Here is a 13,360-nt window from a genome sequence, read left to right as displayed (position 1 = left end):
TTGACTCACAGCTGTAGCGCGATGAGGAGAAACAGTCCCTGCCAACTTTGCCTCCCGAACCCAAGGGAGCATCAGAGCCAATGAGGCGCTCCCTTCAGAATCCCCAGCGAAGAGCAACGACTTCACACCACCAGGATGCGAGCCAACGCTCCCCTGACTGTATGACTCACCCTGTACACAACGCGGCTGTGCTTTAACCAGATGAGCTGCTCGGGGACCCCCTGAGAAGCAATTTTAAGTAAACATCGTACATCAACATTGACACGTAATTTCACAGACGCAGTAGATAGAATCTGTGAAGAGATTTCTGGATATTCAGATCCCTGTTTGGTAATATTTTGATTTGAACCTTCATAAAGGCTTCATAACACTGCAACTCAATGAGATCTATGAAATAATAAAACTTTTGCACCATTATGGTAACAAATTACAGCACATTTGACATACATTTGTTATGAATACTAATATGCATGTTGGTTTTCAAAGTGGTTGTGAAGGATTATGCACACAGTTATAAAGTGACAAGCCTTTATGAAGGCACTCAAATAAATACATAAATAATGTTCAAATAAAGCATTACCCAGTGCTTTATACTGATTTCAGACATTGAATTTGCCGGCCCTATTCATGGTCTTAAGCAAAAATGGGAAGTACCTGTCATCACACTGTTAAACAAGCAGCAAGCTAATGTAAAAGCCTGTATCCTATATAATTAATAAGAAGTGCTCTGTTCTAAACAACCCTGTTTCAAAACGTCTGTAAAACCCTTTCTGGGTAATTAGCTACTCCAGGATAATTTAAATATAAATGCTTTTTTGACATTATTAAAAAACGTTACCATAACCCTGGTTCCCTGAAAGAGAATGACAGCCATTACCGAATGGGAAGAGCCTTGCTGACCATCAATCACTGAACATATATAAAAAAGCTGCCCTATCAGGGCCCTGCTGTGAGGGGGAAGTCCCTCCTACCTCCTGTTGAAGAGGGATGTCCTCACAGTAGCACATCACCATTTTCTTTCAAAAACAGAGGTCAGCTGGGGACACGACCTCAAAGGGCAATGGTTGTCATTCTCTTTCAGGGAACCATTCCCTTTCAATTAGAACGACAACCATTACCGAATGGGAAAGCTGTACCAAAGCTGTCATGGCTCCAGATTACCAACAGTACAGCCCCACGGCAATAGCCTCAGAGCCCACATGACGCCTAAGGGCATGCCGCCTGCAACACTCTAGAACCCAGAGAGGGTCTCGTTCAGTTTGTAACATCAAGGCGGTAAAAACGCATAAATGTCTGACTACCTGTCCATGTAGCAGCATTGCATAACTCATCTAAGGAGGCGCCATGAAGGAAAGCCCACGAAGTTGCCTGGCCCCTGATAGAATGGGCCGTATTGTCCCCTGGTAACGGGGAGTCCATCTGTTCATATGCCAAGCGTATTGCATCTGTCACCCAATGCGCTAGACGTTGCTTCGATAGGGCCTGACCTTTAGAGCGGGACCCACAGCAGACAAACAGCTGGTTGGACTGTCTCTAGGACGCCGTCCTATCCAAATAACAGTGCAGAGCCCGAACCGGGCATAACATGTGTTGTCTACGGTCCACCTCATGCGGGGGAGGTCTGAAAGTTTCCAAAACCACTGATTGGTTATATGGAATGAGGTTACCACCTTTGACAAAAAGGATAGATTTGTTTTTAATGTTACCCGCGAGTCATTTCCAGTGAAAGCCATACATGTGTCATCGTTGGACAGTGCATGAAGCTCATTTATTCGTCTGGCAGACGTAATGGCTATTAAAAATGCCCCCTCAATGAAACAGGGCGCAGTTCTGCTGACGCCATGGGCTTGAATGGGGGACCCATAAGGGCCCGCAGTACCAGTTCTAGATCCCACTTGGGGACCATACTTTTCATGGGAAGACGAAGCTTCCGAGCCCCTTTAAGAAATTGCACTGCCAGGAAATGTGCCCCAGGGGACACCGAGTCAATTTTGTCATGGAACACTGATATTGCTGCCAGGTATACCTTCAAAGTGGATGCTGATTTTCCTGCGTCAAACAAGTGCTGTAAGAAGGTTAATATCGCCTCAATCGGGCAAGTCACAGAATTGTGACCTTCGGCAAGGCGCCAGTCTTGGAAAACTTTCCATTAATATGAGTACTGGGCTCTACGGCTAGACCCAGAGTTGGAGCTGGGCTGGGTTTGGGTGCCAAAATACCCCCTCCGCTTCGCTCTGGAGGTTCTTGCACAGCGGTAGCTGCCACGGCTGATCCGACAACATGTTGAAGAGGAGAGCAAACCAGGGGTGTCTTGGCCATCTGGATGCAACCAGCAAAACCTGTACTCTCTCCACCCTGATTCTCTCTAGTGTCATGGGTAATAATGGTAGCAGAGGGAAGGCATACAATCGCCCCTGTGGCCAGGGGCGAGCTAGCACGTCTACTCCCAGGGGGCCCCCGTCTCTCTCCATGGAGAACCATGGACTCGGCTGTGGAAAATAGGTCGACTCGTGCCGGTCGATACCTCTCCCAAATCTGTTTCACCACTTGAGAATGCAGCCTCCACTCTGAGCTGTCTGGAGCTCCTCTGGACAGGAGGTCTGCTACCTTGTTGTCCACACCGGGGAGGTGAACTGCCCTGATGGAACGCAAGTTTCTGTGCATCCAGTACAGGAGTCTGTGTGCTGCGTGGTGAATGACCGGTGAGCGCAGGCTGCCTCTGTGATTTATGTAGGCTTCCACTGTGGTATTGTCCTTCCTGACCAGCACATGTTTGTCCGCTAATTGCTGGCGAAAATGGGATAACGGCATGCTCACTGCTTGCAGTTCTTGTACATTTATGTGCGCTTGCTGTCAATGTCCATTCCACTGGCCTCTTATTCCTCTCCCATATCAGACCGCTCCCCAGCCAGGCTGGAGGCGTCTGTAGTGACCACTTCCCTTCTGCGGGGGGATACGAGGGAAGATCCAAGGCACAGAATGCCGGGACGGAGCCACCACGCCAGCGTCTTCCGGCATTGTCTGGACACTCGCACCAGCCGGTACCGATCTTGGACCGGGTGCACCTTGAGAGTATTCACCCAGGCTTGAAACGGACGCATTCTCAGCAGCCCTAGTGGAAGGATTCTCGAGGTGGCTGCCATCAGCCCCAACCACCTTTGATATACTTTGATCTGTAGGAGAGCATCCTCTCTGAATAGGGAGAGTGTGGCCTACAAATACTGAATCCTGTCTTCCAACAGTGAGACAAGCATGCTCACAGAGTTCAGTTTGATCCCCAGGAACATTGTGGACTGAGATGGTACAACGTTGCTCTTCTGTTGATGTATTGACAGCCTTAACTTCGTCACATGATCTATGACCTGTTTTGTGTACGTCTCTGTGCGTGCTTTTGAATGCGTGCAAACTAATCAACCGTCCAGATAGTTTAGGATCCGAATACCCCACAGCCTGAGTGGAGCCAGTGCTGCATTCATGCACTTTGAAAGCGAAAGGCCAAATAGCAGCATGTAGAATTCGTAGATGATGCCTTGAAAGTCAAAACGCAGATATTTTCTGTGCGCGGGACAGATCGGGACGTGAAAGTAGACGTCTTGCAGGTTGATCGATGTGAACCAGTCGCCTGGTTGGACAGACTGGAGGATACGCTGTGCTGTCAACTTCCTCTGAGGTCCATTATTGGTCTGAAACCGTCGTCCCTTTTGGGAACCAGGAAATACCTGGAGTAGAAGCCACTGAGGGCATCGCTTGGACTTACCAAGCGTACAGCGTTCTTTCTTTGAAGATTGGCGATCTTCTGTTGAAGGAGTATTGCCCTCGCTGGTTCGACGGTGGTGAGGAGCACACCCTTGAAGGGTGGCGGACCTATGCGGAATTGTAGAGCGTATTCGTGTCTCATTATCGATAGCACCCAGGAGTCCTGGGTGCAGCCTTGCCATGGATCATTGCCGTTGGTCAGTCCGGTTGTGGGGGGGTTTGGTGGCAGCCGGGGCCCCTCAGGAGTGGTCTCCCTTGGGCTTGGGAGAGGGAGGGTCTTTCTTAGGCCCCAGCCTCGGTCTCCAGCTGGAGAACCGGTTACCCCTGGCCTGCGGTGATCCCCTGCCGCTGGCTCTGCCTCTGCCTGCTTGTCTACTCTGGGGTGGAGGGCGGTGTTCAGACCCTTTTACCCCAGCAGGCTGTGTATGCTACCTTGGGCACTGACTGTAAGTTAGAAGGCGCAAAAACTTGGAGGTGATCTTGGCCTTGTGGGACCTCTCAAGGCTCACATCAATGGTCGCCCCAAAAGTCTGCCCCGGTGTAATGGGGGCATCCAGTAATGCCACCTTCTCGGTTTCCATGACCTTGGCTTGTGTCAGCCACAAATGCTGGCGGGCGGCCACCATCGCCGCCAACGACCTCCCGGATGCCTGACCTAACTCCCCCATTAAGCCAGTCATCGCCTTAACTACCGCCTGGAGCTCCCCTGTGTCCCTTGGTGAAGGTGAAACCTTGCACCAATAGCGTGACTGCATCCCCGATAGTGGGGAATGTACCTAAGCCCGCTTCTTGGGCTCCTGCAGTATGAAGCAGAAACTCTGCTGTTCTGGAGGCTGAGGGTGCAGACTCTGGGTTGCTCCAGGAGGAGGACACCAATTCCAGGAGTCCTGGCATAAGGGGAGGGTGCCCTTTCTGCTGGAGGAAGCGGTTTCCCTTTCCCTCCTATTCTGCCGGCCAGGGAATGTCCGTGGCTGCAGCTGCACGCTGCATTAGTGCCCAGAACTCTTCTCTCTGCCACACGTGTGGCAAGGGTCGAAGGAGCCTCCCACCGTGGTCTGCCCGACGGAGGTGGCTTGGTCAGAGACATCCGATCTGGTGAAGAACAGCTCGCCTGGGCTAGGGGGTCTAGGCAGAGGGGATTGGGAACGAGACTGTGGGGGCTGGAGCTGCCCGGTGGTAGGGGGCAGTCTGCCCTGTGATTTCAGTAGGGTCTCCAGCATGGTCTGCTGAGCCCTTACAGTCTCTGCTAGCTCCGCAAAGTGCCGCTCGGCAGAGCTTGGGCGCCTTCAAGGTGACTGTGACAGGGATTGTCGGTGCCTTTCCCCTGGGGAAGGGGAGCGGTGCCTGTGTTTTGACTGCCTGTCCCCCGCTGAGTGTCCCCTCGAGTGGTACCGTCTCGGCGGTGACCATCTCGCCTCCCCTCAGAGGTGTCTGCGCCTCTGTACTGGTGGTGGGGAAGGAGAGGGTGACCCAGGTGTGCGTGAGAGCTCCCTTGTCACTGTAGCAGGGGGTGTCCTGGATGACCTCTGCGGAGGCTCTTGGACCACTGATCTCATTCTCCCATGGCTCGAGGAGAGAGACTCTTCTGGGGATAGGACTGCTCTCCGTCACTTAGTTCTCCTTGAGAACTTCCTACAGGGAGAGCAGTCCAGCTCACCTGCCAGTGCTTTTGCCGCTTGTTCTGGCCCTTGGCATCTGGGGCAGGACCAATGTTCGTCCTGCCTGGGCAGCTTCGCCGCGCACTGGTCACACTGGTGGAACCCAGCAGAGGACCCAGTCGACTGGACCGACATGGCTTTGCAGGTGAAGCTGCTGCACTCGGTGTCAATAGTAACGTGGTCGGTGCCAGCTGTAGACGCTTCCAAGCGATTCACCAGTGCTGAATCAGTTGGTGCCGGGATCGGCATCGAGGCGAGCACTTTCAGTGCCGAGTCAATCGACGCCGATGTGTAGCACGGTCGATGCCGGGCTGTAGACTGCTCCGAGGATAGTCACTGGTGCCAAGTTAATCGGTGCCGGGATTGGCGTCGAGGAAAGCCCTGTTGGTGCTGAATAGTTGGTGCCAAGTGGACCTGTTCAAAGGTCCCTGCCTATGGTAGGCACAGTCGTGCCGGGCTGTAGGTGGCCGCAAAGATGTTTACACCGGTGCCGAGTCAATTGGGGCCAGGTAGGCGCTGTTTTTCTCAGCCTCGCAAGTCGGCGGGAAAATCGTGGTCGATGCTGGGGTATGCAGCCATTTCAGTCGGTGTGGTCGTTGAGGGCAAACGCAGCCGCGCTAGGAAAGCCCGAGGCTTGAGAGGGGCCTGGCCTTTTTTTGGTCACTGTGACCGATAAATTGGCATAGAGGATGACGTCGCGAACCCGCGGAGTCTCCTTACAGCACCATAACAGCTCCCCACACGGTATATCAACTACACAAGGCGTCGTGCAGTGAGAAAGAGTAATGGCCACTCGCCAATCTCTCAAGAGGGTTCAAAACCAGCTTTAGTCAGTAAACTGACGTGAGAATTAGGCAAGGGCACTCTTACTAACGCTCGAGAGTGTGATTTTACCGTCTGTCCAATAAATTTGTCTTTAAAAACCAAAAAATCAGCCAAATTCGGTACAAGAAAGTGGAATGAGAGAGAAAATATCGATGTGCTACTCTGAGGATGTCCCTCTTCAACAGGAGGTGGGAGGGACTTTCCCCTCACAGCAGGGCCCTGATAGGGCAGCTTTTTTATATATGCTCGGTGATTGACGGTCAGAGAGGCTCTTCCCATTCGGTAATGGTTGTCATTCAAATTGAAAGGGAACCCTCAATATTGTTGTCTGATAATAATGACCTACATACTTGATAAGAAACATTTTTCATTTGAACTGAATGTTTGTACAGTATGTTGGTAACTTGCATCATGTGTCTTCTGGGGAGAATATAAAGTTAGAGCTATCAATATGATGTAAAAGTTGATGGCAGTGCCATCTATCAACAGTTCCCTTTCAATTGAATGACAACCATTACCGAATGGGAAGAGCCCTCTCTGACCGCCAATCACTGAGGGCCCTTATAGGGCAGGTTTTTTATATATGCTCAGTCAGAGAGGGCTCTTCCCATTCGGTAATGGTTGTCATTCTCTTTCAGGGAACCAGGGTTATGGTAATAACCTAACGTTCTGTATGTATGGAATAATATAGAAAAGGAATTAGCAATGAATGTTTAATCAGAATTTGATAAGCAATTTTCCAGATATATGCTAAATGTAAGTGTAGCACACAGCTGTACGGACAGATAAACACTCCCATACACAGACTGATATTTTCAAAAATGAAAGAGTAAGTAGTGGGGTTCTGAAAAATATGACGCTATACATCCCCACTTGTTGCTACAACTGTTTAAATAATGCACCTGTCATTTTTCTTTTCATTGTTAACATCTTGACAACTTTTTACACTTATAACTTTAAAGTCTGTTTCAAAGCTCTTTTCAAAATGTCTGCTCTAGCGCACTAGGGTTTGAGATCTGTCCTCTAAATCACTGCAGGAAGAGCGTTAAAAAACAAAGCAAAAAACATAGCAACAAGTGCTCTGGCTTTTCTCTTCCGTACTACATCATGGATCATTATTGCTGTGTTACTTGTTTGGGCAATAATCCTTACACTATCAGTGCACATTTTGAAAAGAGCTTTGAAACAGACTTTAGAGTTATAAGTGTAAAAAGTTGTCAAGATGTTAACAATGAAAGAAAAATGCCAGCTACTTTATTTAAACTAGGGGTGTCAAACTCCAGTCCTCGAGTGCCGCAGGGTCTTTTGGTTTTCATTCCAACTTAAGCTCTCAATTAACATAACTGATCTAATCATTTGTTGAATTTGACATATTTAATATTTTTCAAGGTCTTTTACAGTTGATGGTTTGAAAAATGCAGTTGATTTAAGGTACACTACCTATGAAACATTTTGAGGCCTGAAGAGAAGTGTTAAATGTGTCCAGTTAATCAAATAATTAGACCAATTAAGTAAGAGAGAGCTCGGGTGGAACGAAAGCCAGAAGACCCTACGGCCCTTCAGGAACTGAGTTTGACACCCCTGAGTCAAACAGTTGTAGCAACACGTGGGGACGTGTAACACAATATTTTTCGGAACCCCGCTTGTGACTGGGAGCCGGGTTGCTGGTTCCTGCACAAGTGTGTGTGCCTGTGATAAATCAGCTGAAGCGATTGTCACTTTGTGTGGCAACCTTTTATTTTTAGCTTTTGTTTTTGTTTTTACTTCTTTATTAAATGTGACACCAGTTCTACCATCGCTGGTACCCTAGAGTCAGTTCGATGTTGAAATTAAATCTGTGTGCCTGTGCGGCGGCGTATCACCACCAGTGCACTGTGTCTCTGTCAGTATTTTCCAGTGACTACCCACACATGTAACATGTCACCCTGTTACACTGCTACTTACGCTTTAAGCTAAATAATGTTAAAAGTTGTAATGACAATTTGATAATTGACCATGGAAGGCTTATTCGGGAAGGGCTGCTCTCACCTGTGCACCTGCGGTTAAAGGGACGGGTCTCTGTGGCCTGCATCCATAGGGACATCTGTATCTATCCTATGGCCCGGGTGAGTATTACAATTGGAGACTGAACAGCCAAGGTACAGGTGCGAATGTAAGCAGTTTAGTGTGCTCCCCTGCTCCTCCTGATCAATTGGCTGGAAATAAATACATGACCCTGAGACTGGAAATAAATACATGAGCCTGCCCATGGATTCCTATTGGACATACGAGAGATGGTCTGTCCCATTACAAAACAGGTCTTGTTTGGATAAAAGGTTACCATACTGACCTCCAGAAACTCCACTGTAAAATCAATGTTGGACTTCTATACATCAGAGTTATTGAATATCCCTATATATCCAACAGTTTTATTGTTATCATATATTAGTAGTAATTGTACAGTTGTACTCGTGATATTATTATTTTTGTCTTCGTGGTACCAGTAGTATGTTTTTTTTTTTCAAATTTGAATCCATTTAATATTAAAAAACAAACAAAAAACCTTTAAATGTATTTTTTTCCATACCAAACAGATCCAAAATATTTGATATTAAAAGAAAAGTGAGTGTTTGAGCCATCTCTGGCTTAATTTACTCATGAATAATTATACACAGAATAAGGTTGTGTGCCATGGCAAGATGCAAGGCTTTTATTTAGCTTTTCCTTTTAAAACAGTCCGATTTGCTTTTATGATGAAGAATGTTTTGCTCACTAAATTGTTCTGTTGCACAAGTCTGTGACAAGAAGAATGTCTTTACATACACATAAAGTGAACGTATGCATAAACAGATTCACCAAACAAACAAAATATTATCGAGGTCCTACTATTCTATACATTGTAAAACAAAGCCAGCAACATGTTTGTAATCTATGTGACCAACATTACCAAGCTCATAGTTTTTAGTGTCTACTTGTAAAATACCCCAGACAAAACACTTTTTTTTTATTATTATTATTATTATTTAAATCAAACTGGATTTATTTTTTTTAAGTAAGTGGCTGCAACCTCGTTTATGTTCAGTTTGTGGTATCGGCTTGTTTAATAATATTAACCACAGCGGTTTAAGTATAAATAATTACACCATTACTGCCCACAATACCACGTTGTATGATATCTCTTTGTTTGTAAAATATAACTGTTTTGTAGTCTTGTATTAATTAAATTGAATCATTAAATATAGTTTTAATATGTGCAATGGTGCATTCCAACCACTCCATCCCCATAGCTACAGTATTGGTATCACTCTGTGAATGTCTGTTATTTTTAACTGTCAAGAGCTTGAGTAATTCAGAGCCATAGAAAGAAATAATTATTTATTTACTATGTGCAGCTGCGATGTGTAACAGGAGACGCTTTGCAAGGCAACCAACTGAGCAGGTAGGCTGGCCCAGCCCTGCTGATCGGGAGGCCTGGATTGGCTGGGGGCGTGCCCGGGGAGGCTGCACACAAATCAAAAAGCGTTTGTGCCACAGCTCGAGGCGACTGCACCACCATGCTACACAGAGGGGTGCTTTATTTAAATCTTACTCGTACGACGGAACCCTTCAACTGCAAGACGGTGCCTGTGAAGGCTCTGCCCAGCCAGGACTGTCGTAAAGACCTGGAGTTGCTAGGAGGCCGGGACTTCGGGAGAAACAGCAGTGGGTTAGTTTAGGGGATGTTGATCCCAATCAGCATAGAGAGTGTTTCGTAATGTAGTAGGTTCCTGGAGTGGGACATCTTTTTTAATGAGGCTAGCGCTCGCCTTGCGTGACAAACTTTTATTTTGATCTTTGTTGTGCTTTCTTTATTAAATCTGACAGTACCCTAGTGGCAGCACCTGGGTGTTCATAAATATGCAAGCCTATGTGTCTAACTTATTATTATTCATTGACGACCTGCGTTCCCCTTGTCACAGTATCCAAGTGGCATAACAGATAATATCAACTATCACCGCAGTGGTATCAAGGAAAAAAGTCTTCAAATATAAAAATATATTTTTTATAAACCATTTGGGGCACTTAAACAATGTCTCTAATGAGTCACATACACAGTAGTTCTAGGCTGGTGAGAGTTTCTATTGACCTTTCATGTTTTACAATACACACTAATGCATAATGTTCAGCTTGCAGTAATGACTGCCAGAAAACTATTGACTATGTCATTCAGAGACTGATGGATTTAGTCCAAGTATATAATTAACAACACCCTCACTGCAATTTTCTCCTATAATACTCCTATAATTTCTCCTATAATACATGCCCCACATTGTCAGGCTGACCTCTTGCTTCTTAATTTAATTTGTACCTTGTTAATTAATCAATGCTCAATACACACATTGTGCTTTGCATAACCAAACTACATCTTAGTTTAAAGATGTTTTTCAGTCAGCTTTTTCTTTTTCTGGGTGCTTGTGATTTTAGTAATCAGGGAAGGTGAGGGTCAATAGCATTGACTACAGCCTCCTCTTCCAGCTCTAAAAGTGCACTTCAATCATGAGGAACTGTTTCCAGCAAGCTCCATGCTTTGCCTGCTTAATTTCCTGGTTTCTGGAATCACGGAGGTGATTCAGTGATTTAATCTTTATTTAACCAGGAAGGTTGCATTGAAGCTAAAATATTTAAGAGGCACCTGGTTATGGTATGCTTACAGTATATTTCTGATCATGGTAGCCATTTTAGCTTGTTTGAATAGGCATGTTATGATGTCATACTAACAGCACAGACCTTTTACAGCAAGCTCTGAAATTCAGATAATGGTACATATTTTAGATGATTATTTTCTATGTACTCTTTCTGGGATCGGTATTTTACAGAAGGTAATGATTCATGGTTGAATCCCTCTCCAGTTTCATAGACCAACATGCTGATTAAAAAAAGCCTGGCTCTGTCAGTGGAAAGACAAAATAACATAATGAAAAGTTAGGAACAAGGCCATTAGGCCCATTAATGCTTGTCCAGTTCCCTTTAGGTAATTGATCCCACCACTGCATCCAGGCGGCTCTTGAAGAATTTCCAATGAATCAGCAGCAACACAATTACTTGGTAACCCATTGTACCTTTGCTTTAACTCACAATATGTCCTTTGATCAACCCATCAGTACACTGGCCCAACTTTCACATGTCTAAATACTGATCAGCTATTTGAAATAGTTAATAATACTTCTAGTATATATTTTTTTCAAACGGGATAGAACAAAGGCCAAGTATATATACAGTCATAAAATCAATGTCATCTAATAGCTATGGGGAATGGGTGACCTTACCCCCAAGGAATACTGAAGCAGTAACTCCATACTAACTACTAAAGCCACGGAGGTTATGCCGTGTTTATAAAGCATTGAGTGGGAAGTAATTGATTCTGATCTGCACAGCTACCAAAAGGCAGCAAAACATACTGAAAATAAAAAAAAAGTGCCCATGGTAAGTACCTTGCAGCGAGGAGACACACTGGAAGTTCACTACATTGCCAGAACATCTTGCCACAAAAATGCTAACACATACAAAATGTATGCATACAATGTCTTCTAATACTCTAGCATCAATTCTCAATTGTATTTAAATGGTAGTACCGTAACTGTAAAATACATATTTCGGATCATCAGCTCTGCTCAAGGTGTAGAAATGTAGAGCACACCCCTAGCTGCTTCCCAAAGGCACTTGGTGATGGACGGTAAACAGCATTTTAAAACAGATACACTGTAAAAAATCTAATTATTAATAACTATTATTAAAATCTGTTTATTTATAATGAATGCCCTCTAAAAAAAACAGGGCTTTAGAATCTTGAAACTTGCTTTAAACAACAACATAAATGTCAAGAAGCCTAAGTGATTCAGACCAACACACAACCTTAAAATACAAAAACATTTAATCGGTTTATAACAGCATTAATGGCTGTCATTACTTGTACATAATTGAACTGGACTTTTGTTAAATGCCCTTTCCTGCAACTTGAGACACCAAACTGTTGCTACATTCGTTGACAAACTACAAGTCTACAGCAGTGAAATTCGGTTTTGTAAGTGTCAACTTGAAACATTTTTACCAGTTTCTTTTAGTATTGCTAAATATGAATAATAACTAAAAATAATATTGTGTAAAATAATGATTTCATTAAATATATCGGTGGTTTCATAGACCTAGATTAACAATAACGTTGGACTACCTTACTTATTGCTATGAAATAAATAATAATAAATAAGGTAACTTTAGGCAGTCCATAATTAGTCTGTGAAACCCTTGGATAGTTATTGGACTAAAACATCATATTACTATAAGTTATAACAAACCCCCAAAAACCTCCCAATCGATTTATTAGCAGGTCTATGAACATAAGCATTTGGAAACGTGGATTGTTGTGATTTTGTGTGTTAGACAAACACCCTTGTGTATAACCAAATCCTATCATCTTCCTTAAAGTTTTCATGCTACACACGTTTCGAGTATTAAACTTCTCTAGTGCGATACTGTATTTGAAAAAAGCTAAACGTCTCCATAAATAATGTAAAAAGGGGTAAGAAAATGTGCTAATCTGAATGGCAAAATGAAGCACAGGTTACCTGTGTGGTTGTACAACGTTTAAATAACTACAGTGAATGAAAGAAGAACGTACCTGTCGGGAATGACCTGAAGAACAGACTCCTTTGACACCTGAACAAAGAAGAAGTGACAGATTACACATTTTCCACTTCAGTGGGGAATACATTGAGTATAGCTACTGTATCTATGGGCTATGTTCATACAATATAAATGTGCCTGTATATGCACAGGGTTTTGGGTCGCTTACTAACCCTATGACTAATACTGCTGGTGTATCTGTTACAGTAAAAGGTTGAGTCTGGTAAATCCAAGTAAAGTGGTAAATGTCCAGAATTATGAACAAATGTATTGCTTTTAGTACATTTACTGGTTAGTGTTAATCTTTTTGGTAAATGTCCAGAATAATGAAGAAATTGTTTTTGGACATTTACCAAAAGCTTATTGGTAAAGGCACTTGGTATTCTTGAGGTTTACTGGTACATGTCCCAAGTAAAACATTATCATTTTTATTTCAGACATTTACCACTGTATTTGGTAAATGTCGATATTTACCAGTAAAT

General features: G+C 44.5%; 1 protein-coding gene across 1 annotated transcript in view; it reads right to left on the bottom strand.

The window, feature by feature from the left end:
- The window catches only part of LOC121321056 (AF4/FMR2 family member 3-like), a 50,768-nt gene extending 37,861 nt beyond the window's left edge, over positions 1 to 12,907 (bottom strand). The window contains exon 1 of the mRNA XM_041259968.1: positions 12,874 to 12,907. The gene's annotated coding sequence lies outside the window, so the exon portion shown is untranslated. The remainder of the gene's footprint in view (positions 1 to 12,873) is intronic.
- Between the last annotated feature and the right edge of the window lie 453 nt (positions 12,908 to 13,360).

Source organism: Polyodon spathula, chromosome 9 (assembly GCF_017654505.1).
Source record: "Polyodon spathula isolate WHYD16114869_AA chromosome 9, ASM1765450v1, whole genome shotgun sequence".
NCBI lineage: Eukaryota > Metazoa > Chordata > Actinopteri > Acipenseriformes > Polyodontidae > Polyodon > Polyodon spathula.
The sequence above is the reverse complement of the archived record's forward strand: the minus strand, read 5'-3'. Positions and strand labels throughout refer to the sequence as shown.